A 27,469-nucleotide genomic window follows, 5' to 3' on the forward strand; every position below is an offset into this window, starting at 1 on the left:
CTACGTGTTTGTTCCCTGTACCTGGGAATTGGCTTTGCCGTTTGTAGATCAGCTTTAAAGGTTCAAATATCTCGTCGGAGCTGGTACGTACATACGTCCTATTTTATATGTAGAGATAACTAAATCTACAAACAAAAAAAATTAAAGATAGCAAAGAATTCGCAATGGTTTTTGCTTTCGACTATTAGAGAATACTTGCGACTATAACATATGTAAAATTTGGCCCGAATGTCCGCTGATGTATGTAACTTTTTTGTCCCCAAAATTAAAAATATAGAGAAAAAATACCTTTTCTTCTTAATAACGGAATGTTAAATATATTGAAAATACTCTAATTGCGAAAGAATTACTATTAAAAAATGTTACTTACCTTCGAGCTTAGAATCCATCAAAAAATTATATAAAAGTGTTCACTTAAAAGAAATATGAAGCTTATTATTCAACAAGAATTTTGCAAATTAATCAATGCATTTTACGGCCACTCCTGCCTTCTTACTTCAATTACTCAATATATATGAGCAAAAATATCAAAAAAAAAGCAAAAATTCCGTTATTTTGTTTGTTTTCTTTCATTTCTCATTACACTTTTCTTGGAATAAGAACTTTGTTTTTGTCCAGCTAGCTTGTTCCACACGAAACACTGTGAACTGGCCGAAGATGTAGCAAATTCGTACCCTACAGCGGCTAACATACTGAGGGAATGCATGTATGTAGACGACGTGCTAGCGGGTGGACACACACGAGATATGAAATTCGTCAAGTTCTACACTCGGCGGGCTTCCCACTACAAATGACAACGACAAGATATAACTGCACGTATTTTCAAACTAAAACTAAAGTCACTTATGGACTTTATGGTCAAATATAGAGTGTTTGGAGAGGTGCGTTGTTATATGTATTCCGTTGAATGGCAAAAGCGGGGATTACCGCACGCACATATTTTGGTTTGGTTGGTTGATAAAATTACACCGGATCAAATTGATAGTGTGGTATCAGCTGAAATACCCGATCAAACGATTGATCCAGATTTGTTCGAAGTCGTCACAAAAAATATGATACATGGGTGTTTTGGCCCAATGCCTAACTTTTACTTGATTGACGGCGCCCCTCCCTAACGTTTTAATAATATTTCCTGCCACCCACACTTACGCCGCATTTGTGTGCATGCATGCACATGCATGCGTTTCATACACATGCACGTGTGTGTGTGCAGGTTGTCAGCACCCATGCAATGAATTAAATATTATTTTATAAGGAGGAAATCCTCCTTGCGTTCTTCTTTATTTATTTCGAGTGACCCATCGATCCCGAGATCGACCCGTGTGCACCTACCGACTGCTGGTTTACGACGCACTCAGGCCGAACATTGGTCCTCCTCACCGAGAACGGAAAACACTTTTTATAATACAGTCCACTACTTCACACAGATAATCAACGTGTAAGCACAATCTGCAGAGAAAAATTTTTTGTCTAGAGGATTATTTGGGCCAGCAGCCAAAAAGCACAGTGTTGGAGTTTTTTTATATCAAAGAGACCAGAGCCACAGCACATTTGCCTACTAAAATTTTTTGCCACAACACATCCCAGCAGAGCCACCGGAGCCACAGCATAAACGAGAAATAAGTGTTATATTTCTTGCCACTTTTCTTTTAAGTGTTATTAAAGAAAAATAAATAAAACACCGGTGTTGTGCGCGAAAAATTAAAATCGAAAAGAAGTGTAAAAAGTGAAATTATTTAGTGACCACCATTTTTCCCTTTCCATTTTAAAAGTTAAATCTCTTGGTTTGTTAATTTATTTCGGTCCTTGTGATTATATGGTTTATCCCCCCACCAGTGGTAAGGTTTTCCAGACACAACATAAGGAAGAGGTAACCTAACCTCACTTTCCGCACTATATTGAATAGTTTTTTTGTTGTTTTTTTTGCACATCACGAACACGAAATTAAGTTCATTTTAATTAATTCGGCGCGCACTTCACTTTAAACACTTTTTTTCCGCTTATTTTAGAATTCAATAGCAATATCGCACGCACTTTCTAATCCTTGTTCACAATTAACCCATTGACTGTGGAGGTGGCGAGTGGTCCTTTGTTTGTTGGTGTCGCTACTGAGACACAAAGTCCAAATAATAGCCTTTGTTGTTATCGCTACTGAGACACAAACTCCAAAATAAACCTTTTGTTGTCGTCGCTGCTCTGACAAAAAGTCTAAAATAGAAAATAAGGAATAATACTTAGAACTTCAATAGTTTTTATTTACGGCTGGGCAAGGTATTTTAACTCAGAAGAGTTGTAATATTTCTAATCGGCAATCATTTCTCTGATAAATTCAAACATCAGGTTAGTAGAATAAATCGCAGATACAGATTACAGCCTTATTCCGGAAAGCGACCATAGCAAACACACCCTTGCGATACAGCAGGAAGAGTTGCGGTCCTTGTGGAAGAAGGTAAAGTGTGCGTTTGATTCGCTACTGGGGTCTGTTGAGGTGTCAGGGTGGGACGTTATGGTGATAAGAAAGAAGCAAAGATCAGCATACGCAATCTACATGCGATGCTTAGCGTCTATATCTGCTGAGGCAGAAAAATACTAGAAAGAGGACAAGAACGTCAACCCTGAGCAAGAACCTCATGGGCATAAAATTCGCCTCCCTGCTTGCGACACGGAAGTTTTTAAAGGGGATTATCTATCTTGGCCAACTTTTCGTGACCTGTTCACGGCAATTTATATAAACAAATCTAGCTTGAAAGGGGTGGAAAAGTTATTCCATCTCAACAAAAAAACGCAGGGCGAAGCAAAAGACATCGTGAAAAAATGCCCTCTCATAAATGAAGGCTTCGAGATGGCCTGGAAAAACTTGTGTGAAAGATACGAGAACAAACGTGTCTTAGTTAACACACAACTACAATTTTTATTTAACTTAAGAAAGGTAGAAAGTGAGTGTGGCAGTGCAATAAAAAAGCTACAAAATGATATAAATAATTGCATTTCGTCCCTCAAATGTCACAAAATTTACACTTCTAATTGGGATGCAATCCTGACTTATCTCTGCTCAACAGAGTCACGAGAGAGCACGTTGGCTCTATGGGAGCAAAGTATAGATCATAAAATGGACATATCCAAGTGAGAGGATATGGACAAATTCCTGTCTAATCGGTTTCAGACACTTGAAACAGTGTCTGGTTTTACAGGGCATGCCCTTCGAAAGTGCAAAAACCAAACGCGTCGCGACAATCGACAGAAACCCCTACGAAAAGACTTGGTGCTTTTCAAACAAAAGTATCCAAGCAAACAGTAAAACCAATTTGTAAAATATTTAAATCCCCTGAGCACAGATTACGAAACTCTTCGCGCTTTTGCGAGTTACCCCCAGTAGAAAGGATTAAATTTATAAAGTCCACAAGCAGCTGCCTGAATTGCTTATCCCCTGGACATACAGTGACGAGGTGCACCAGTTCCTACAATTGTTCCAAATGCCGCTCTCGTCACCACACGCTCCTGCATGCAGATACATGTCAGCAAACTGCGGTGCGCAATACTTTCAAAGATGCGGATAATATCCCAACAACTTTGGCACAGGCGCGACAATCTGCGAACCAGAATGTAAAATCCTGTCATGCGAATTCCAGCACAGGCATGCTATTAGGAACTGCTCGCGTACACATTCACCATAATAGTACCGACTTCTCCGCGCGGGCATTAATTGATTCAGGGTCTGAATGTTCCTTTATAACTGAAAGACTGAAAAGCAGAATCAATTTGCCAGCGAGGAAAATGCATGCCCAAGTTTCAGGCATCACAAATGCGGTATCAGCTCAGGTAAAAAAAACATCCAAAATTGAATTACGTTCACCATTGGAGGCCTGCTTCAGCCTGACTACACCCGTTCTAGTCCTAGCCAAAATCACTGGGAATCTTCCATCCTGCCATATCAACGTCATCACTATGCAGGCATTCCCAGACTTGGTTTTAGCAGACAAGAGGTTCTACGTCAACGAAGACGTAGACCTCATACTTAGAGGAGACGTATATCCCCAAATCATACTGAGCGGTCTGAAAAAGAATGTACTAAATACACTTTTGGCCCAAGAGACAGTGTTCGGTTGGATACTAACCGGTCGCATCGAAGCACCGAGTCCAACGAATAGCATCATGTCATTCTACAACGAGGTTGCGTTAGACCAGCGATGGGCAAAACGGCTCGTATGAGCCTTTTGATCATACGGGCACGCTTTGCACATTTAAGTGCTAGGGGAGGGACGATCAAGTGCAGGTATGTGGGGCGAAGAACACAGGACGAGAATAATATACAAACACACGTAAGATTGATAAAGAGAGAATATTTGTGGAAAATAGGGCTGCCACCGTTCTTATTATGTTCAAATTATTAAGTGTTTTAGGATAAACTAGCCTTTACCGGCGGCTTCGCTCGCACTAATGGCCCCAAATATGTAATGTCGCTTTTGTGATTCACAAGTCGAACTGAATTTTCAGTTGTAATTTTAAAAGTTCCTTTATGATTCAAATCATAAACAAAGCAAGTTTTAAAATTAGAAAAATGGCCGCCGTAAATTAAACACACATGCACCACATGCTCCAACAATTTTTGCAGTGTGGATTAACCTACATATGTATGTGAGCTGAAGAAATTTGAAAATTCCTCCTTAATTTGAAATTTATAAATGAAAGCAGTTATGTTTATAATAAAACTGGTAAAATTAATCGTTGTTTATGCGATTGGTACCTTTTTTTATTTGTAAACTGATACATTTCTTTCTAGGCTCACGGCAACACTGCCAACAAGTCTGAAAAGGGTTTCTTTTCCCCACGATTGTATACGAAACGTGCATTAGTACGTTTTTCTACTACTACTTCCTCTAAGGCTACTACTTTAAAAATACTTTTTTAAATACTTTTATGTATATATTGCAAAATTAATCGGCGTGTATATAATTAAATGTATGTGAAGGCGAAATGAATGTCAATAATGCGCTGCTTAACATAAAGTCGACTTCAGTCTATGGTTATTCCGTTTTTTGTTTTTCTTGCCAAAAAATTTATGTTTTTGTTTTCGTACTATTGCAACACAATTTGGGAATTGGTTTTCGAGGTTGAGAGAGAATATTTTCATTTCAGTTTTTTAGTGTTTCCGCAACCTTCTTGCGATGAATATCGTTTGAGACGAAGCTTTCGATATTTGCAATGTATTTTTTTACTCCCCTAACACCCCAAAATACACAAACGTCTCACCAAGCACTCGCTGGCACTGAAACTGATTTCAGAGCAGAAAATAGGCCCATCCCTGCGTTAGACAGTCAATTAAAGGCTTTCTGGGAGGTAGAAAATGTGCCCAAAAATAAAATGCTTAATGAAGAAGAAAGGTATTGTGAACAATTATTTCAAGACACAACAAAACGTGATGAAAGTGGAAGATATACAGATCCACTGCCATTCAGGTAGGATTATCCTGCGAATATTAATTTAGGACCGTCACTGAGACACGCATGTTCCAAATCTTTAGAAATGAGGGGCGTTTACTAAAAAACCCAGAGTTAGGGAAATAGTATGTTCGGGTGTTGTCAGAATACGAAACGCTCGGACATATGTGAAAAATCAAAAGCAGTATTCCATCCGACGATTCGGATAATTATTTCCTGCCCACCAAGTCGTTGTAAAGGCAGAAAAGACCACTACCAAGGTGCGCGTCGTCTTCAATGCGTCAAGTCCGACGGCAAATGGAATTAGTCTAAACGACATACTCCACCAGGTCTAGTACTCCAAGCAGACCTACCCATTTTGATTTTACGTTGGCGACTGTATCGCTTCGTCTTTAATAGCGACATCGAAAAGATGTATAGGCAAATTTGGGTGAACAAAAATCACACCAAATTTCAACGGATTGTCTATCGCACCACCCCGAAGGACCCTATCAGGCTTTACGAGCTAAAGACTGTTAACTTCGGAGCGAATTGCGCTCCATATCTTGCGATAAGAACACTCCTACAACTGGCAGAAGATGTAGAAAATTCGCACCCTACAGCGGCTAACATACTGAGGGAATGCATGTATGTAGACGGCGTGCTAGCGGGTGGACACACAATCGCATCAACCATTAAAGCGAGAGATGAAATTCGTCAAGTCCTACACTCGGCGGGCTTCCCACTACGCAAATGGGCGTCAAATTCAGGAGAAATTCTTAAGGATATACGTACAACAGATCTGCTCAGTGAAAATTTCCTGGCATTCGAAGATACCAGCTCAGTCAAGGCATTCCATGGTATGCCCATTCCGATATCTTCTATTTTAAATCAGGCGCGTTGAAAAAACACTGAAAACATTACGAAATGAACAATATTATCGGCAATCGCCAAACTTTTCGACCCTTGCACCAATGGTCATCGTGGCGAAAATACTCATGCAGCGTATATGGTAAGGGGGCACAGCTTGGGACGAACCAGTATCGACTAGTACATTGGAACGTTGGAAAAATTTCACCGAGCAGTACTACGAGATAGACAACATTATGATACCGCGATGGGTCAATTTTACGCCAGAGGACGACATCGAAATACATGGTTTTTGCGATGCATCGGAAAAGGCATATGCAGCAGCAATCTACATGCGCGTAAAAAGGGAGATACAATTTTCACAAATCTCTTGCTAGCCAAAACCAGAGTAACCCCAGTGAAGACTATATCACTTTTACGTCTAGAACTCTGTGGATCAGTTCTGCTCGCAGAAATAACCGAATCCATTTTTAGGAACATCAGAATTGGACCCGTAAAACTGCGTCTATGGACGGATTCAACCATAGTGCTCGCATGGATAAGGAAGCCGCCCTGTTCCTAGTAAACCTTCACCGGGCACCGAATTATTAAGATCATCGATATGGTCGGTAGCAAGGACTGGCTTCACGTGGACTCGGAATCTAATCCAGCCGATCTTGGAAGCAGAGGACTACTTGCATCAGATTTGGTCAACAATTCGCTGTGGTGGCAGAGACCTTCTTGGCTGCAAGAGGACAATTCCCACTGGCCTGCACAAGACACCGAATACAAAACGTCCGTTGAGGAGAAGAGGGCACAAACATATGCCACGACAAGGGTAGATCAAATAGATATTCTCGACCGATTCTCAAATTTACCCAGGGCTTTGAAGGTTCTATACTATGTTAGGAGATTTTATAAATGAACTCACCCAAGAACAAAAGCATCGTTCCACGAAAAGTCGTGCATAATCTCAGCCGATAAAATTAAGGCAACGTCTCAAGCGTTAATCAAGGTACATATGTCAAAAACGATTCTACGGTATAGAGTACGTAAAATTTAAAAATAAGGAATCTATTGATCGAAAGAGTGAAATACTGTCACTCAACCCATACATCGACAAAGATGATATTATTAGAACAGGGGGGCGTCTAGGGACATGTCATACAACGAGCGTCATCCGATCATCTTGCCTTACAATTTTAGGCTGTCTCGCCTTACAGCCATTGTGACTCATCATGACTCCTTTCATGGCGAGAACCAGCTCATGCTCCATCCGAACCCAATATTGGATTCCGAATATCAAGAACATGATCAGGGCCATCATCCACAATTGCAAAACCTGCATTATTCACCGAAAGCAGGCGCAGTCCCAACTTATGGGCACCCTTCCCTGCGAACGTACTACCTTTACCCGCGCGTTCACCAATACCGGGGTAGACTTTGCAGGGCCTTTCGAAATCAAAAGCTACCGCGGCAAGGGGTGTCGGCTGTCCAAAGGCTATGTGTGCCTTTTTGTCTGTTTCGCCACTAAGGCCATTCACTTAGAGGCCACTATTGACCTCATCATCCCATGCTTTCTCGCAGCCTTCTCGCGTTTTATCGCGAAACACATCTACTCCGACAATGGTTCAAACTTTGTCGGAGCATCAAGATCTTTACGATCCGAATTTAAAGCCTTTCTGGCCGAAAGCCGAGACAAAACAGTCTCAAAGTATAGCCATCAAGCATTGAGCTGGCATTTTATTCCCGCCGCCGCTTTACATATGGACGGCCTGTGGGAAGCGGGAGTGAAGAGCTTCAAAAGCCACTTCAAAAAGACCGCTTCTCCCCACAAATATATTATGGAGGAGTTCCAAACACTTTTGTGCAGGATTGAAGCGTGCCTTAACTCGCGCCCTCTGAGTCCAGGGCCGAATGACCCAACGGACCTGGAACCACTAACCACCGGGCATTTCCTGACTTGCAGCCATCTTCTGGCGCCGCCAGCACCGGATGTGAACGAAAGCCCGGCCTCCATAATAAACAGATGGCAGAAGCTCAAGGCCCTCCACCAAACCTTCTGCCAGCGATGGAAAACCGAATATCTTTCCGAGCTTCAAAAACGCGTGAAGTGGAAACATACAAAACAAAATCTGAAAGTGGATGATCTAGTTATCATCAAGGCGGACAACTTATCTCCCAACGAATGTAGGTTAAGTCGAGTCGTCAACGTTCACCCCGGCGAAGACAACCGAGTTCGTGTAGTCAACCTCATAACCGAGAAGGGTTAAGTCAGACGACCTTTGGTCAAGCTGTTCCTTCTTCCAACGGAGGAGATGGATTGCGAGAGGACCAAGAGCTCCTCATAACCATCCCTCCGTTCATCGCCCTCCTTTCCAAATTCCGCCTTCCTATCGCGAGGCCAAGCAATAACCCAACGCAAATCTGCTATCTGCCACAGAACCTAAAGGGACTCGGCCCATTCTATTTTTATTTTATAGCAATTTTATAGCAACCAAACCCACATTCACTCGCTCCCCCAGAGCGAGGACACCAGAAAAGCCTACCACAGAAGGGGAAACGATCTGCCACAGAAAACATTTGCACTCGTTGGGCAACAACGAGGCCCATCGTTAGCCTAACAAAGATGGGAAAACCCATCTGCACCGGACCTTAACGTTTTTAAATTATTTATATTTTTAGAAACCTTAATTAACTCAATCCGCATTTTCAAGAACAGCACTTGACCATTCCAAAACCTCGAATGAAAACCCCCACACATATAATTTTAAAAAATTTAAGCATTCAGCTTCATAGCTCATTAAGTTTTGGTGCAAGGAAATGCATAAATGCTATAAAACGGCATGCAGTGTCGAAAATTGTTTGAAAAAACTTAAGAAATATTTTTCGGGTATTTTACATATGGGTCTTAAGTTCGAGTATAATAGTTCATATACATGTTGAGGTCAGCCATGGATTTTTGCATTACTACTACAACTCTTTTCGTTTGCGGTTGACGAATGCACGTTCCTATTTTTTTTCTACATCCTAGAGCACTAATATAGGGCAGCAAAATGTTTACGCAATTTTTTATCGGTTATTTTCTGCTATTGATTGATAAACTATATATGTAGGGGAAAATCTGAAACGATGCAAAACAAACAAAAAAATTCTTTAAAAGCACGGAGAATTTTGAGTTTTAGTGCCTGAACATTGCTAGACAAACAATTGACAGTCGTGCATACTCAAAAAATTACCAAGGAAAAATCGCATTTTTGACACTGCTTTTGGATAGTTTCGGTCTTGAAACATAGTCTTAGATGAAACTTTCTTCAACGTAATCTACTTCTTGAAGTAACTTTAATACAGCACGTTCTGTAACCTAACTTTGAGATATGGCGTTTTCGAACCAACCGCTCAAAATACAGTGTTTTTTCCACTCATGCGCCGGAATGTAAACATATTTGTTAAGTTTTGTGCGTATGCGTTTTGAGTCGTTAAAAAAAAAACTTTCTAATCGTTTGCTTTCGTTGTAAGTCGTATACATCTTCACATATATTTTATATATGCATCAATAAGTTAATACGGGAATAGGTTTGTGGTGGTATGTCCTCTTTATATCTTGTATAAAAACGACAAAATATTTACGTACTATATATGAAATTTCGACAACAAATCTGCTGCACAAAGACTAATCGATTTTGTTATGCCCTGCGAGAGTTTTTACAGTATTATTACAGTTTTTTTTTTACTTGCTAATACTGACGCATCATTATGATCAGAGCTGCTCATATGGAAACCATCTAAGAAAAGTATTACCTCACATCACAACTACCCTAAGGGGAGCACATACCCATATCGGTATTATGCACGAGTCGTTTAGGCTTTTCCATATCTATCGGTAATTCAGATATTATCGAGCATTTTAGGGCAATAACGAGGCCCATCGAGTGCCAACATTTTTCTTTAATTAACTCTTTCTTTGAATACACTGGTACGCACAGCTGTCGCAGTTAAGTTTTGAAATTACCATAAAACAGAGTATTGAGGCATTACAATTTAAGGGGTTCCATTAACAAAGAAAAATAAGAGCAAAATTTGAATACAAATGTACATACTCAAAAAAAGTTATTATGCCGCAACTTACCCTCCTTCTTTATCATCAAGTCCATCTTCGGAGGAGATCGCGAACTTGTCGTTCCAACGTTCTACGTGTATTGTCTCGTTCACCATACTGATTTTGCCTCGTGGGCGGCTCGGCCTCAGCTAGGACTGCAGGCGGGCCTGCTTCGTTTTTTCTCAATGCCAAATCATTTCCAGTTCTCCAGCTGACATATACGCTTTTGCCTAAAAAGGGAAGCCTTGTAAACTTTGCACACTACACATACATAATATATTTGAAAGTATATCATCTGCATAGAACCCTGCGTTTTCTAAACATAAAAGCAAATTCGAGCACAGTTCGCATCTTACTTTCCCTTTAAAATCAGAGCTCCTCGCGAAACGTATTTCATCCAGTCGTCGCCGATCTTCAAGTTCTTTGGTTATCTTCGTATTTTGCCAAGAGTCCTTTAGGCCTTCCACGAACTTCTGGCTTTTATGCTCAACCATCCTTTCGATTTTAAGAAATCACGTACACTAGGTATTTTTAGTTTGGACACCTGACCTAATGCAATGAAATTACTGCACGCCCAATAATAGAATAGCCGCTGGAAAGTTCAATTTAAATGGAAATATGCAAGCGGGTAGTACACGTAAAACATATTTCACAATTCCCATCATTTGCACTATCTGCACCAACCTCTATTGTCAAGTAGAGTGCAGCGCTGGTGCTTATTGGCAATATGAACGTAGGACTTGCCACTGAGATTTACCAAGTTTGCTGTTTCAGCGTATCTTAAATAATGCACCATTGTCGCCAAGAAGTTGTAAAACAACCCGATGTTTTTTAACAGAATTTGGCTGAACAAAATTTAAAAACAACCAACTTTACAAACTAATGTTGGCGTGAATTTAGTTTTGGGTACACTTAAAAATTTCACAACAAAAACTAAAAGTGTTTTCACAGCTGATCTGAGTCAGGTGACGATGCCGATAAACATTCCACCACGAACAGCTGGCGTTTAATAAGAGATCGCAGTTTCGTTTTACAACGACAAGGGAAGAATGCTACGGCACCATTAAGAACGGTACACATAAAGGCTGGCGCAGGCGGTCAAACTATATGTTAACACTACATGTTAAAAGTTGCTTATAGTATTCTTGATGTAGAAACATAATGTTAATATTTATATATTTTAGGCACATGTTATGAATATACTAGGGTGAGTGAGCCGTTGTTTTTAGCCGAGTTTTCGTATATTATAGCCTGAATTTTTTATGTACTAATTTGCGAATAGTGGGTAATATTTTTCCCTCCGGTTTACCGCATTTTACAAAGTTTGGTTTAGCAAGGACAGATCAACAACAGTATATACCTTTTACTATACTTTATGTGGGATCTTGTTGATTACACAGAAGCACTAGAGTTTGTCAATACTTTGTCCAATTTCAACTAGATTCGGTATTTTTTGTTACACACTTTTGTACTGCTAAACATTCACCATAAGAGGCGATTAGGTTACACTCCTATACCGAGCTTTCGGTCTTGGTAAACCAGCGTCCTGCATCAAGTCAAATGAACATTCTACATTTGCGACCATCTGCTCTACGTCTTGGGGACTGAGGTAGAAACACGACTTTTTCACAACTCCCAGCGTTTTGGGACCGGTTTTACCAGTCGATCCCTATTGTAGACTACCAATAGCCTCGTTATACCTTACCTTCTACTTGTGCATTAGGCATATGCCTAACTTCGTCGGGCTGTCAGTTTCTCAACAATAAAATATTATTCTGCTGCTGACCAAAAAGAGAAAACCTGAAAAGAAAAGGAAAATTAATTAATGAAGAGATAACCATATTTACACCTAGTCTACTCACCACCGAGTGAATGAGTGCCATTTTTTTCATTCAGGAAGTGAAAAAGCGTAGCGACTGTCAGAATGTCTATACTTTACTTCTGACAGTCAATCCATTGCAATACAATTATGCCTCATGCACAACTCATTTCGTACACTACATGTCGCATGTCGTGTATTACATCTCTCTATCAATCATGCATTTGGTCGGGAGTTAAAATACTTAATTTCACGGATTTCAACATTATTTTTCGACGTGTTTTGTCAATTGGTGAAACCGTAATGGCCCAGGCAGTCCGTTAAACCATTTAGGCCAAGTGGCGAACCGTGTGGTGGCGGGCCACTTGGTGTAAGACAAAACACACCAAAAATTATTTAGTACGAGAATGCAAATGTAGTGGGGGACTGAGCGACACCTACCGACCAAAGGTCGAATTATATAAAGTAGAACGCCTAAAGCGGGAGTCATTGGTGCCGTATATCGTATCCCTAACGTAATCAGCTGCTAGTCGTTACGACGGTAAACCAAAAACGAATTGGTTGGCTACAATACGGGTACGATCTTAGCGCCACCAATAATCGATTGCATTGGTTCCCATAAGGTTAGTCGAATCAGCTGTTATAAGGTTACCGATAAAGCACCAATGTATGCAGCTTAACGCACCATACAGATGCGCGGGTATTATAATCAAGAGTTGTACCCGTTTTCGCCTAATTCCATATAGTTGATTATTTTTGTTGGGGGGAAGGGGGCAGGAAATTTGTTGGCATTTTAGCACCAACAACAAAGTTATAACTCACCCATTAGGGATTGGCACATACCCCCACTCACACTTTTTACCTCTTTTTACCCGGTACCGAGTAACCAGAATTGGCCCGCGCCATCTATCTGCGAAACATATAATTCACCACCACTCCGGGTGTCCGAACGTGGTCAAGTTTCTAACTTAGGCCGCAGTCTTAGAGTACAAACCATCAGCTGACAAAGAAACATAGGACAAGGTTGCACGGAACATTTCGCAAAACGATACGGGCAGATAGAGCCCGTCGTGCAGCAAGCCTCACCAATCTGATAACTTAGCCCAAAATTCTCAACCGATTAGGATGTTCTTGTTTGGTTTTTAATAATCCTGCCACATGCAAGGCCTTTTTTTGCGAAAGAAAAAAAAAACCATTGAACTAGGTCATCATCCAATATAACGCCGTAACTCTGAGAAAGGCGGCAACAGAGATAGATATACCTCAGCCTATCCACTCGCCCCCCACACCCTATCCGATTGTGCCCCATCTTTCGGGCGAAAAAGCCAGAAGAGCGCCTCTACGTAGCGATACGCGGAAGCTACTGCGGAAATTGTTTGGCGCCTGATCACCGTTCTAATGCGTGCCCAAGCCAAGGGCGATGTAAACGGTGCGGCGAGAAGCACCACACGATGCTGCACATCGCCTCAATCGACGAGGAGCAGCAGCTACTCCGAGAAGCCCGCTCCAAGCCATGGAGCGTCCAAGTGGAAGATGAGCTAGACTCACCCCGAGAGCGGATAGACGACTCGATTTCTTTATATGCGTCGGACGCTGGAACGGAGACTGGACCTCTTCGTCCACCCCGACACCAAGATGCCAGCCGAACCGGAGCGGAGACGCGGTCTCTTCTCCCGTCCACACCACCAACAGCCAAGTCATTTCGGCCTCGATTGCAGCATGATATGAAGCGGCTCCAACAAGGGACAGCGACAGCACAGCGCCATACATATAACGGCCGAGCGGAATGTGAACTCTCCGTGCATGATTGATGGAAAATGTTCGAAGCGATACCTACGAGCAATAATTTCGGATACGGTCACAGGTGACGATGGATATCCGGCATATCGTCGTCGATCCACTGATGACAATGGTAAATCAACGATATTTAAGATGGGAAATTAAAATGTTGAAGTTGACAATCGTTGGATTGTTCCATATTGTCCATTGTTGTCCAAAACATTCAAAGCGCATATTAACGTGGAATACTGTAATTCCGTTAAATCATTTAAATACATTTGCACATATGTAAATAAAGGAAGCGATATGGCTGTATTCGGTGCAGTCCAAAATGGCAACGACGAGTAACGAAGCGATATGGCGATTTTTTTCATTCCCAATACACGAAAGACATCCAACAGTCGTTCATTTAGCGGTTCACCTTAAAAATGGCCAACACGTTTATTTTACTCCTGAAAATGCAGAGCCTAGAGCAAAAAGTGCACCGCCTACACCTTTGACTGCCTTTTTTCATTTATGTCAGTCGAACGATTTTGCAAGAACATTGCTATATGCAGAAGTGCCACAATATTTCACATGGGATAAATCAAGGAAAACATTTCAAAAGCGAAAACCAGGAAAACCAGTTCAGGGTCATCCTAATGTGTTCTCAAGAGATGCATTAGGACGCATTTATGCGGTTCATCCAAATAATGCTGAGAGTTTTTACTTGCGCGTGTGTTAATTAATGTTCGTGGACCAACATCATTCCAAGCATTAAGAACAATTAATGGTGAATTGTGCGCTACATATCGTGAAGCATGTCAACAGTTAAATTTGTTAGAGTATGATAAGCATTGGGAAGATACGCTTGCTATTTCAGAAGTAATAGCCAGTCCACATCATAAAAATGAAATGATGTTCGTTCCTGTCAATGTTTTGGGCCGAAAAGAGGCCAATTTTATTCGTTCTTTTTTCATATTATAGGGGTCAAATAGGGGAAAGTTTCTAGCAAAAAAAATTTAAAAAAATTTCTAGGGTCTTGAGATAGAGGTCAAAACGTGTGCCCGGATAACCCTACGATGTGTTTGTATAATATGGGTATTAAATGGAAGCTTCTGATGAGTAATTTAATATGGGGTACTTTTTGTACCCCTAGGTGACTAGGGTCTCGAGATATAGGCCAAAGTGTGGACCCGGGTACCCCAAGAATGTGGTTATACAATATGGATATCAAATGAAAGCTGTTAATGGGTGCTTTAGTACATGATAATTTTTCGTACCCCTGGATGACTAAGGTCTCGAGATATAGGCCAAAACATGGACACAGATACCCCTTCAATGTGTTTATGCAATATGGATATAAAATGAAAGCTGTTGATGAGTTCTTTAGGTTAGGTTATATTAGGTTGCGAGGGCTTGGCTGGACACTATGGTAACAGCTCACTACTTAGGGCACCGATGGGCCCATTGTAATACCCTATACGGTCTCAAAGAGGACCCCTACCCTGCCTAAACCGGTCAAACCACTTCGTGGAATTTATTTATTTTGCTAGATTCTTGACTTCATAGCTAGAGACCTCAGCAAGGTCATGTAGAAAAGATTTACCAAGGATGACCAATCTACGCCTACTAAGCGCTGGACAATTACAGAGAACGCGCTGAACACTCTCCTCCTCTTCTGTACATCTGCAGCTGCGACAGTAGTCGAAGGTCGTTACCCCCATTCTAGCACCATGCGTGCCTATTAAACAATGCCCTGTTAGAACGCTTATCAGGGAGGATAGAACTGACTTGTTTAAAACCAGAAGCGCTCTTGTGCGCCCGTTGTCATATGAGGGCCAGGTTAGCCTGGATGTCTCACACGATGATATGGCTGATCATAGTCCATTTGCAATTCTTATAGTGCTTGTGTTCACACGAAGCCTGAAAGTGGCCTTGGATATACCTACCGGATCATTTCCCGTAAGGATATGATCGGTGGTGCATCTTCTGGCCAGCTCGTCTGCTCTGCATTCGCCTTCAATATCCTTGTGCCCCGGTACCCATATAAGGCTAATACTGAAGTGCTGAGCCATCTCGTTAAGAGATCTGCGGCATTCAGTGACCGACTTTGCGTTGTCGACGAATGAGTCCAGGGCCTATAATGCGGCCTGGCTGTCTGAAAAAATAAACACCCGTTTACCATCCTTAGGCATAGACACGATATGATTCACAGCCCTGTGTATTGCCAGCATTTCCGCTTGGTAAACACTACAGTGATCTGGTAGGCGAAAAGAGACCTCTAGACCTAGATAAGGTGAAAAGAGGCCTGCTACCACATTCCCAAGCTTAGAATTATCCGTGAATATGTTGATGGCACCCGGTACCGTATGTTGACTGGTATTCCTGTCTTGTCGCGATGGTATATATATACTACAGTTTTTAGCGAAGACGTTCTTTGGCGTGCAGTAGTCAGTGCGTACCTGTTTTGGGACTGGGGCGTTCGTGCCCAGGATTGTTGCGTGTCCACAAGATCCATTTGACCAGAGACCTGTTTCCCTTATGCGTAGAGCGGCGATGACCGCAATTTCTTTCGCCACCAGGTCAAGAGGTGGAAGGTATAGCATTGTGTTGAGTGCTTCAGACGGGGTGAAGCCAAGAGCCCCGGTAATGCAGAGCTCCGAACTTCGTTGCACTTTTGAAGCATTTTAAGATAGGTACTTTCAGCTAGTGCAGGCTACCAGGCACCATAAAGAAGAATCGGGCGCACAATGGCTGTGTAAATCCAGTAGGCCACCTTAGGTCTTGCAGGTGAATAGCGCTGCTGCTGCTTTCTTGAACCGCTCCACTATATGGTCACTCCATAATAGCTTCCTATACAGAATGACTCCCAAATACTTTACTTGATCGCTAAACGCTAAAAACGTACCCCCAATTCTTGGCGGTGTTAGATTTGTTACTTTGTACTTCCTCGTGAAGAGGACAAGCTCGGTTTTATCCGGGTTGACTTCCAAACCTGTGGCTGTGGCCCAGTGCGAAATTTTGGATAGTGCCGCTTCCATTAGGTTGCAAAGAGTTTGCGGAAATTTCCCCCGCATGGTGACGCAGATGTCATTTGCATACGCTATCACTAGGTGACCTTCTGCCTCCATGAGGCGTAGTAGTTGGTTGACGGTAACCACCCAAAGTAGCGGAGAGAGAACGCCGCCCTGCGTAGTGCCTCTGCCGACCGGTCTGCGGATCATGCATCCACCTAGCTCAGTTTTAAACTGCCTACGCGTAAGCAGATTGTATACAAACTCCACCAGGCACGAGTCAACCCCCAGATCGGTCAGCGCCGAGGTGATGGCCTCCGGGAGAACGTTGTTGAAGGCACCCGCTATATCTAGAAATGCCACCACTGTGTATTCATTGAGGTCAAGTGACCTTTCGATAACGGATACCATTGAGTGCAAGGCCAGGTCAGTTGACCTGCCCTTGCTGTAGGCATGTTGAGATTGCGAAAGAGGCGATGGCTCAATCCTCCTACTGATGTAGTCTTCTAGGAGTCTTTCGAGTGCTTTAAGCAGAAAAGAAGATAAGCGTATAGGCCTATAATCATTTGGTTTAGAGAGGAAGGCTTTTCCTGCCTTGGGGATAAAGACCACGTTGACTTCTCTCCACGATGTTGGTGCGTAATTGAGCCTAAGACAACTTATAAACATCTCTTTTAGTCAGGGCCTTATAAGTTCGGCAGTATGCTGTAGCTGAGCCGGAAAAATTACATCCGGCCCCGGCGATTTATAGGGCTTGAAGGTCTGTGAAGTCCAATCAATCATTTTATCATCTGTGATTTCGCTTATTAGCTGATCATTAGGTCATCCTCCGCTAACAATATTGGAAGACGCGCCCGCGCTTGCTGGGAAGTGTGTATCCATAAGCAAGTTTATGGTTTCAGCGCTGGAGTCCGGCCAGTGTCCATCCGGCTTTTGGACGTAACTTAGCTGAGTTGGAGATTGCGATAGCACCTTCCTTAAGCGGGAGGCCGCGGATTTGGATTCAATCCTGCCGCAGAAATCCCTCCAGGAAGATCGCTTTTCGTTTCGCTTTTTTATATATATTTATTTTCGTTTTATAAGCAGCCCAGGAGGATTCATGTCCGTCATGCTTGGCTTTATTAAAGGCCACCCTACATGACTTCCTAAGGTTCTCAATATCGGACAACCACCACGGTGGTTTGTGAGTTTCCAAAACCTTTTTAGTCAGGCAAGCCCTATCTAAAGCATTCCTACATTTTTGACTGAAATTATTTACAAGAACGTCCAGTTCCTCCTCGCTCTCTGGGGATCGCACCTCTTCAGATAGCTTTTTACCTAATATCTTCTTATAGTAGCCCCAGTTCGTTCTTCTAATATTTTGTATGTACTTAGGACTTGTGTGCGCCTGCGATATAGAAAAGCTTATATATCTATGGTCAGAAAAGGAGTGCTCCTTTAGAACTCCCCATGAAACGATCAGGTCACTGAAAGAGTCTGTGACCAGGGTTATGTCAAGCACCTCTTCGTGGTTCCTCCTAATGAAGGTGGGTTCATTTCCCTATTATATATACTTAGATTAGTGCCTAAAAGATAGTTAAATAAAGACTCACCTCAATCATTTGTATCACTGCTGCCCCACTGGGCATGTTGTTGTTGTTGTTGTAGCAATGCTCACCCCACCTAATAGCCGCGACCGATCACAGATTGTCATCAATATCCTCTAACGGGAGTCCAAGGAAACTTGCCGTTTCAACAGGGGTGGACCATAAGGAAAGGGGTGTTAGAGGCGTTGGTTCCACATTACAATTAAAGAGATGGTTGGTGTCATGTGGGGACACATTGCAAGCAGGGCATACATTTTGTATGTCGGGGTTGATTCTGGATAGGTAAGAGTTTAACCTGTTACAGTATCCAGAACGAAGTTGAGCAAGAGTGACACGCGTTTCCCTGGGGAGTATGCGTTCCTCTTCTGCGAGTTCTGGATATTTTTCTTCAAGTACTGGATTCACCGGGCAATTCCCGACATAAAGGTCCGACGCCTGTCTATGGAGTTCACCAAGGACCTGCTTGTGTTTTACCGCTTCATACGGCTGGGTTCTCAGGTGCCGTATTTCCTCAAAATGCTTACGGAGATGACTCCTTAGGCCCCTAGGCGGTGCTGGTTCGTCAATCAGATGTCTGTTGGGATGCCCAGGTTTCTGGGTATTCAACAGAAACTGTTTGGTCAGCATCTCATTTCTCTCCCTGATGGGGAGTATTCTCGCCTCATTATGCAGATGGTGTTCTGGGGACATAAGAAGACAGCCCGTGGCGATTCTGAGAGCAGTATTTTGGCAGGCCTGTAGTTTCTTCCAGTGGGTGGTTTTTAGGCTTGGCGACCATATGGGTGACGCGTAGCACGTAATCGGCTGGCTAATTGCTTTGTATGTGGTCAAGAGCGTTTCTTTATCTTTTCCCCAGGTACTGCCAGCAAGGGATTTGAGGATTTTATTACGGCTCTGAATTCTTGGAACAATTGCGGTTGCGTGCGCACCAAAATGTAGATCCTGATCAAACGTCACACCCAAGATTTTGGGGTGTAGGACAGTCGGTAGCGTAGTGCCATCGACGTGGATGTTCAATATGGTCGACATTTGGGGCGTCCATGTTGTAAATAAGGTCGCGGAAGATTTAGTCGGTGACAATGTCAGGTTTCGCGAGGCGAAAAAACTGGAGAGATCAGGGAGATAGCCGTTTATTTTATTGCATAGCTCATCGATCTTTGGGCCTGGGCCTGTGGCCATTATTGTGCAGTCATCGGCGTAGGAAACGATTGTGACTCCTTCCGGTGGTGAAGGTAGCTTAGATATGTAGAAATTAAACAAAAGCGGGGATAGGACACCACCCTGTGGCACCCCTTGTTTAATTCTCCTTTGTTTTGATGTTTCGTTTCTGAATTGCACCGATGCCTGCCGACCACCCAGATAATTTGCGGTCCACATTTTAAGACATGGGGGAAGGGTGGACCCTTCCAGGTCTTGCAGTAACGAGCCATGGTTGACCGTATCAAAAGCTTTTGATAGGTCTAACGCTACGAGTACTGTTCTATGGTGGGGATATTGATTCAAACCGCAATTTATCTGGGTGCTAATGACATTTAGCGATTAGGTAGTGCTATGGAGTTTTCTGAAGCCATGCTGATGAGGGGCTAGCTGCAAATGTGCTTGGAAATAAGGGAGCAAAATGGCTTCAAGCGTCTTTGCCACTGGCGATAGGAGAGATATCGGACGATATGACTCACCTACGTTAGCTGGTTTCCCAGGCTTTAGTAGCGGGACCACCTTGGCCATTTTCCATTTCTCGGGTATGACAAAGGTGGAAAGAGACAGGTTGAAGACATGTGCCAAATATTTGAAACCCTCTTTCCCTAGGTTTTTAAGCATCGGCATGGCTATGCCGTCTGGGCCCACTGCTTTGGATGGTTTAGCGCGACCAATGGCGTCCTCAACCTCTCTAGCGGTGATGGTAATTGGTGACGCGCTGAGTTTGTGTTTATGTGCGTGTCTATTGGCTCTCCGTCTATCTTTGTCGACCGTAGGATGCATTATATATTGTCGGCAGAAAGCGCTCGCGCATTTTTTCGCATCCGACAGCACCTTATCGCCAAAGGCGATGGAAACTTTGTCTTTGTGCTTAGTCGGATTCGATAGGGACTTTACGGTGGACCAAAGTTTACCTACACCGGTAGAGAGGTTACAACCTCTTAGGTGCTCTTCCCATTTCGCCCGCTTGTGTTCGTCCACAAGCAATCTGATGCGTTGGTTTATATCCCTTATTTGGGGGTCGCCTGGATCGAGCTGTCTTATAAGGTCGCGTTCCCTCGCTAAGCTCGAGGCCTCCGCCGGGAAGTGGGGCCGGATTTCGGGAATTCTCCCGGCGGGAATGAAATGTGCCGAAGCGGATTCAATGACCTTACGGAAGGCACGCTCCCCTTGGCGGGCATCAGTCGGGATAGGGAGGGCAGCAAAGCTGCTGTCTGTTGCAGATTTATATTCTTCCCACTTTCCTTTTTTGAAGTTTATGAAAGTGCGTTTTTCGGTGACGATGAAGTCGGCGGTACGCTCGAACGAAATAAGTATGGGCAGGTGGTCGGATGCCAATGTTACCATCGGCTGCCAGTTGACGCAGTTTACGAGTTCTGCGCTCACGATTGAGATATCTGGCGAGCTATGACAGCTTCCTACCATACGTGTGGGGGCGTCTCCGTTTATTGTGCAGAACGTCGTTTCGTCTATTTGATCCGCCAACATCTCACCCCTACTGTCCGCCCGCAAGTTTGAATGCCATAGGTCGTGATGGGCATTGAAATCGCCTAAGATAATGCGATTGTTGCCAGTGAGTAAGGCCTCGATATTAGGGCGGTATCCACTGGGGCAACAGGTGACAGGAGGGATGTAGATGTTGATGATTTCTAGGTTTGCATCGCCTGACCGGACAGATAGGCCTTGACGTTCTAAGACATTGTCACTGCGGTCGATGCCAGGATCAAATATATGATATTGCACAGAGTGGTGTATAATAAACGCGAGGCCGCCTCCATTTCCGCTCTCGCGGTCTTTCCTGTGGACATTATAACCGGAGCAGGTCTGCAATGCAGATCTTGCTGTGAGTTTAGTCTCTTGAATCGCAGCAATGCGGATGTTGTGCCGCTTCATGAAATCGACTATCTCCGTAATCTTCCCAGTTAGTCCATTACAGTTGAACTGCAGAATTCTGAAGTGCATGGGGGGTGACGCCGCCACTCTAGGGGTAAGTGAGGGGTGACTACGCCTAGGTTGTGGAAGGCCAGGACGCAATTGCTGTTGTGGCCTTGGGACTGGGCGCCCTTGGGCAAGCATTGGGGTACCCTGATGATTTGGGTTTGCGACCTGGCAACATGGCGCGATGAAACCCGTCGGGGGGTTGCCGTCGCGGAGACCAGAACATCTAGGAAAGTGGCACCACCCAAGGCAGGAGCTGCATTGAGCGGATGTCGCAAACCTATATATTCTGTGCTGGCAGACGGTGCAAACGGAGGCAGGGACTAAGAGTCTGTTTCCCTGACCTGCACGACTGCTGCCAGAAAAGAGGGGGGGAGAAGAAGACGGGGGCAGGGGCTGATGCTCAGCATTGCAACCAGCTCTACTACGAAGGTAGTAGTTATGAGTGGTATCAGCTGTTTGAGTTGTTGGCGCCGTGGGGCGCGAGCAGCAGCGGGTACTTGTTGTGGCTTGCTGAGCAGCGAAGCTGCTGGAAGGTAGTGGGGATACGCTTAGGCGTAGACTACGGGACGCCCTTGGGCGTGAGCAGCAAGGAGCCACAAAAGATTTATAAAAGTTACGTGGACGTCGGGTTTTGGGATCAAGCCCAGAACAACCTGTCCGATGCAACCATCCCTTGCACGAGACACACTGAACAGAGTATGACCGTCCTAAAAAGATTCTTTTCTGGCAAATGCAGCAAAACCATTTCTCATGACCGGGGTCAGGAGACGGACCCGGATTGGGTTCGATACCTTCCCGGAGTAAGAGAATATGTAGCAGTCCTGCTGCAAGGAGCTGCTGGGAGGATGACAATTTGTGGGAGGGACGAAACAAATTAAATGGGGTCACACTGAAATGACAGTCCTTGGTCGGGAAAAATCCCGAGTCGCTCCGGTACATAGAACCGACTGCCTTGGGAAGCGCCCCACTGGGCATGGTGAGCATTGGCATCGCCTCCGAGTAGGATGAAATTAATGCGTGGATTTGCAGCTCTCACGAACTCTCGAAATTATCCGGTGGTAGTGAACCTTGGTGATCATTCGCTAGGTAGAAGGAAACCAGCTTGAACCTCCTCCCTAGCACCTCGACGCTAATCTAGATCCCCGTCGCTAAAATTGGGTAGAAGAAAAACATTAAGAGTAGACTTGGCCAATATACATGTGCGAGGCTTACCCTTTTCCTGAGCTCTATAGAGCTTATACGCCTGCGTCCGCAGGCCACAGATCCTATTGCCAGTGATCCACGGCTCCTGGACTAGCGATGATCTACTGCACCTGTGCAGCTGATGCTGCTTTGCAATGATGCAGGTTAATTTGGAGGACCCTGATCATAGAATGTATGCGCTCTCCTCCGTGAGCGTCGCATCCAAGTCGCCATCCCCAAGAAGCTGACCTTCACAGTACAACCTCCTGAGAGTCAAGCTTCCAGCCGAGCCTGACGAAGCGTAGCCACTACCTTCCTAGCCCTGGTCTACCTCCATCCCGTCTTCACCTCCGTGCGAGACTGAAGGTTGACCAAGGCTTCGACATCAGCCTTATAAACCTTAAGGCTTATATTTTTTAAACCGTAGCTTACTTTGAAGCCCTGCTAGCGCTGTCGAGCAACAGGACTATCTGCATCGTGGCCCGTTAAGATTTATCCACGTTGACCACCTTCCAGTTCTTGACCCGGGTTGTACTCCTGGAGCAGCTCCAGGATGTCAGCTGGGTCCGCTGGCGTCACTGGAACCCAAGCTCTAGCCCTTGGTCGTGAGGGGATATCACGCGCCTCCACTACCTTGAGGCGCGCGCCCAGATATACCTCCCCTATCAGCGTGACGGCGGCTCTATAGAGGTTTACCGACCTGGCGTCGTCACAGGCAATTAGCTTGACATTGCCCTGGAACCACCCTGCATCGGTGTAAGATGGCGGTGGACCAGAGCTGTCTTTTTTAACCTCCGGTCGCCGCTCGAATTCGCCGCCGAAGCTTTACCAGGTGCCACGAGGAGGCTCCTCTATGAGGGAGGGAGGGTACAAAAAACACCTACGAGTCGACGATTTGGGGTGACGCCGGTGAGTGCAAGACGCAACACCCCCATCAAAGGCACCCGATGAGTTCTTTAGCAGAGGGTAATTTTCATACATCTGGGTGACTTGGTTCTCGAGATATTGCCCAAAACGTGGATAAGAATAACCTTAGGGTGTGTTTTAACATTATGGGTATCAATATTCACATATGATAATAATAATATCACAAATGTGATTTTTTTTAATTCAGGCGCAGAAACGAATAAAAAGGTTAGCGCTATGAATTATTATTCACATCGATTAATGGTTCGTGAAAATGAAAAATTCCATATCCATACCATCCTCCATATACATACCCATACCCACCCATACATTACATCTTACATCATATATCCCCCATATCCATACCATCCTCCATATACATACCCATACCCATCAATTTAATGCCACCTTGAAAAGTTGCGTTGAAGAATCAAATATACTTAACACCAATTTTCAAAACTGCACTTACCACGTCATAGATAACGTTGTAACAAGTCTAACCAATAGTTTAAAATTTGCATGCGATAACTCAATGAAGATAAGGCGGGGTTCTAAACCATACAAGCCTTGGTGGAAAAAAGACATACAAGCGCTTAAAGAAAAGTGTATAAAACTTCACCACAGACTGAATAGGCTGTCCAAGCAAGGTAGGCCATTAGAAGAAACTGCTAAAATGGACTCCGATGCAAAGCGCGAGTATGCAGCAACACTGGAGGCAGCTTCAATTCAACATTTCAGGAATTTTTGCAAAAACCAGGGTAAAGAAGATGTTTGGTTGGTCACAAATAGAATTATAAAAGATGCACCCGTACAGCGTCCGCCCACGACACTTCACCATGCAGGACCATAGAGACCAGTATCGAAACAGCAAATGTTCTACTGCAGCACTTCTACCCAGACGATTGTGAAGACATAACCATAAGCCAGCGTGAAATCCGCAGTCAGGCAAAAAATAGCATAAGTACACCTGACGACAAAGACTTGACAGAAGCCGAGGTCGTCGAGGCTATTAATACAATGAACCCTAATAGAGCTCCTGGATTAGATCACCTGACATCGGATATATGCTTGGAGGTAATCAAAGATTATCCTGATTTAATAACTAAACTATACAACGCTTGTTTAAAAACTGGTTACTTTCCGAAGGCATGGAAAGAAGCGTATGTCAAAGTGATACCAAAAACCAATAAAGTGGCTGGAGATGTATCATCATATAGACCAATAGGGATTTTACCAATATTAGGCAAAGTGTTGGAAAAACTACTCACTAAGCGTTTGAATTTCCAATTAGAAAGCAATAATTTGTGGTCTAATAAGCAATTTGGCTTTAAACAGCAAACGTCGACAACCGACGCGTTATACAACGCAATCCATCATATAAAAGAAAGAAGAAGCAAGAAATACCAGGTGATTTGCGTCTCTCTTGACATCAAAGCCGCTTTTGATAATGCTTGGTGGCCTATACTTTTTAAACAGCTGGAATGCCAACGTCCTCCATAAATATTTATAACTTAATTAAAAGCTATCTAGATAACTGAACGGTTAGATTAGAATATGCTGATGCTACTGCCAAAAAATCAATGTCAACAGGGTGTATCCAAGGTTCCATATGTGGCCCTACATTTTGAAACATAATCTTAGATAGCCTATTTACCATGCCACTACCAAATGGATGCCAAATTCAAGCATTTCCCGATGATGTGCTCCTTACCGTGGCCGCAAAAACACGCGCGGAGCTCGAATGTATAGCTAATGCTGCTTTATGCCAAATACATCAATGGGGAAACGATGTCAAACTACAATTTGGTGATGATAAAACGAAGGCAATAGCGTTTACACAAAAATCAAGAACAGCAAAAATTTACTTAAATGGAACCAACTTGCCGTTCGTAGAGTCTATAAAACTTCTCGGAGTTATAATAGATAACAATTTAAATTTTATCAGCCATGTACGCTATATCATTGGAACAACGCAACGAATTTTTAATAATATATGCAAATATGTGAGACATACATGGGGAATTCATGCCGAAAATGTTGCGATAATATACAGACAAGTTGTAGAGCCCATGATTACTTACGCATCAAATGTCTGGGGAGGAGCAACTAACTACTACTGCGTCCGTAAGCTTCTCCGATTTTTTCAAAGAAGTTTTGCTATAAGAGCGATACGTGGCTTTCACACTGTGTCCGCAACTTCTGCACTAGCACTATCTGCGTTCACGCCACTCCATCTTAAAGTTGCAGAAATAAGCAAAGTATACGAGGTTAGAAAACAAGGCGGAAAACCTGGGTTACCAGTAGAAGTTGATTTAGATAGAGATATACATCCGAAAAACTTGCTACACCCAGCCGATCGGCAAACCATTGAATATAGCAAAATCAGTAGACAGGTCGAAATTGATAGCTTAATAGCACATCATACCACACAGATCTTTACAGACGGAAGCAAACTAGAAACGGGAGAATGCGGATCGGCCTTTGTTATCATCCATTCAGATGGAACTTCTGAAAAAAAAATATTTAAGCTTCACAATGTATGCAGCGTGTTCCAAGCTGAAGCGTACGCAATCGATTCTGTGCTATTCTGGGCTGAAAGGTACTTGGCAACACAAAACCTACACATTTTTAGTGATAGCCAATCTTGTCTTGAAGCTATCAAAAATAGAAGCAGACGCCATTAATAGCGTCAATACATAAGCGGTTGTTCTTTCTACGTCAAAAAAACCAAATTAGTTTCTCTTGGGTAAAAGCTCATACTGGTATCGACGAATGAGCAAGCAGATAAAGCAGCCAAGGAAGCGGCAGGTCTGACTACAAGTCCTGTTTACAAAAAGTTTCCAATGAGCTATACTAAAGCAATTATACAACAAGAAACGCAAGAAGCATGGCGTCATGAATACACAGATGAATCGACAGGCAGTACCACAAAAATGGTGTTCCAGTCGCCAAAAGAAGCAGAGATGAAGATTTGGAATTTCATTCGAAATGACGCAGTGCTTAACTGGTCACAGTTTCTGCAAAGCCTACTTGAAGCGCTTCCATATTATTGATACAGACTTATGTCCATGCAACGAAGGAGAAGCACAGTCAATTAGTCACTTAATCTACTCGTGTCCCAGGTACCAGAATGCGAGAAGAATTCATGAAACCCTTTGCAAAGAGCTCAACATACAACCATACAACATAATAGATATTTCACGGAATCAAGAATTGATCGAGTCTTTCAAGAAATTTATTAGTAATATATTTAGTACACTAAAAATCTTTAATTCATTGTAATAACAAATATTCATTACTGTATGCTAAGTTAAATACCTGAAATTAAAACTCACGTCTGTATCCAGTTGCAGACAGTATTGTTTCATAAAATCATATCACCAACTATACTCACATGCATGTATATATTAAGTTATAATAATTTTAAATTCAAGTTATGTACATGAAAAGATACAAGAAAAGAAATAATACATTTCCTCGAAGCGCGGCTAGCGTGTAGAGACCTAAGGAAAAAAGAAAAAAAACCCACCCATACCTTACATCTTACATCTTACATCATATATCCCCCATATTCATACCATCCTCCAAAAACATACCCATACCTTACATCTTACATCTTATATCTTACACTTACATCTTACATTCAAAATTCCCCCATACCGTGAACAAAGATGTTTACACATCAAAAATATTCACAT

At 43.2% G+C, this 27,469-nt stretch overlaps 1 long non-coding RNA gene across 1 annotated transcript in view; it reads right to left on the minus strand.

Moving 5' to 3' along the window:
- The window catches only part of LOC137241674 (uncharacterized), a 120,058-nt gene extending 107,855 nt beyond the window's left edge, over window positions 1–12,203 (minus strand). The window contains exons 1-2 of the long non-coding RNA XR_010950019.1: window positions 12,071–12,203; window positions 10,396–10,595 (exon numbers count right to left, since the gene is read on the minus strand). This is a non-coding gene — a long non-coding RNA (uncharacterized lncRNA). The remainder of the gene's footprint in view (window positions 1–10,395; window positions 10,596–12,070) is intronic.
- Between the last annotated feature and the right edge of the window lie 15,266 nt (window positions 12,204–27,469).

The sequence above is a fragment of the Eurosta solidaginis genome, chromosome 1 (genome assembly GCF_040869045.1).
Source record: "Eurosta solidaginis isolate ZX-2024a chromosome 1, ASM4086904v1, whole genome shotgun sequence".
Classification (NCBI taxonomy): Eukaryota; Metazoa; Arthropoda; class Insecta; order Diptera; family Tephritidae; genus Eurosta; species Eurosta solidaginis.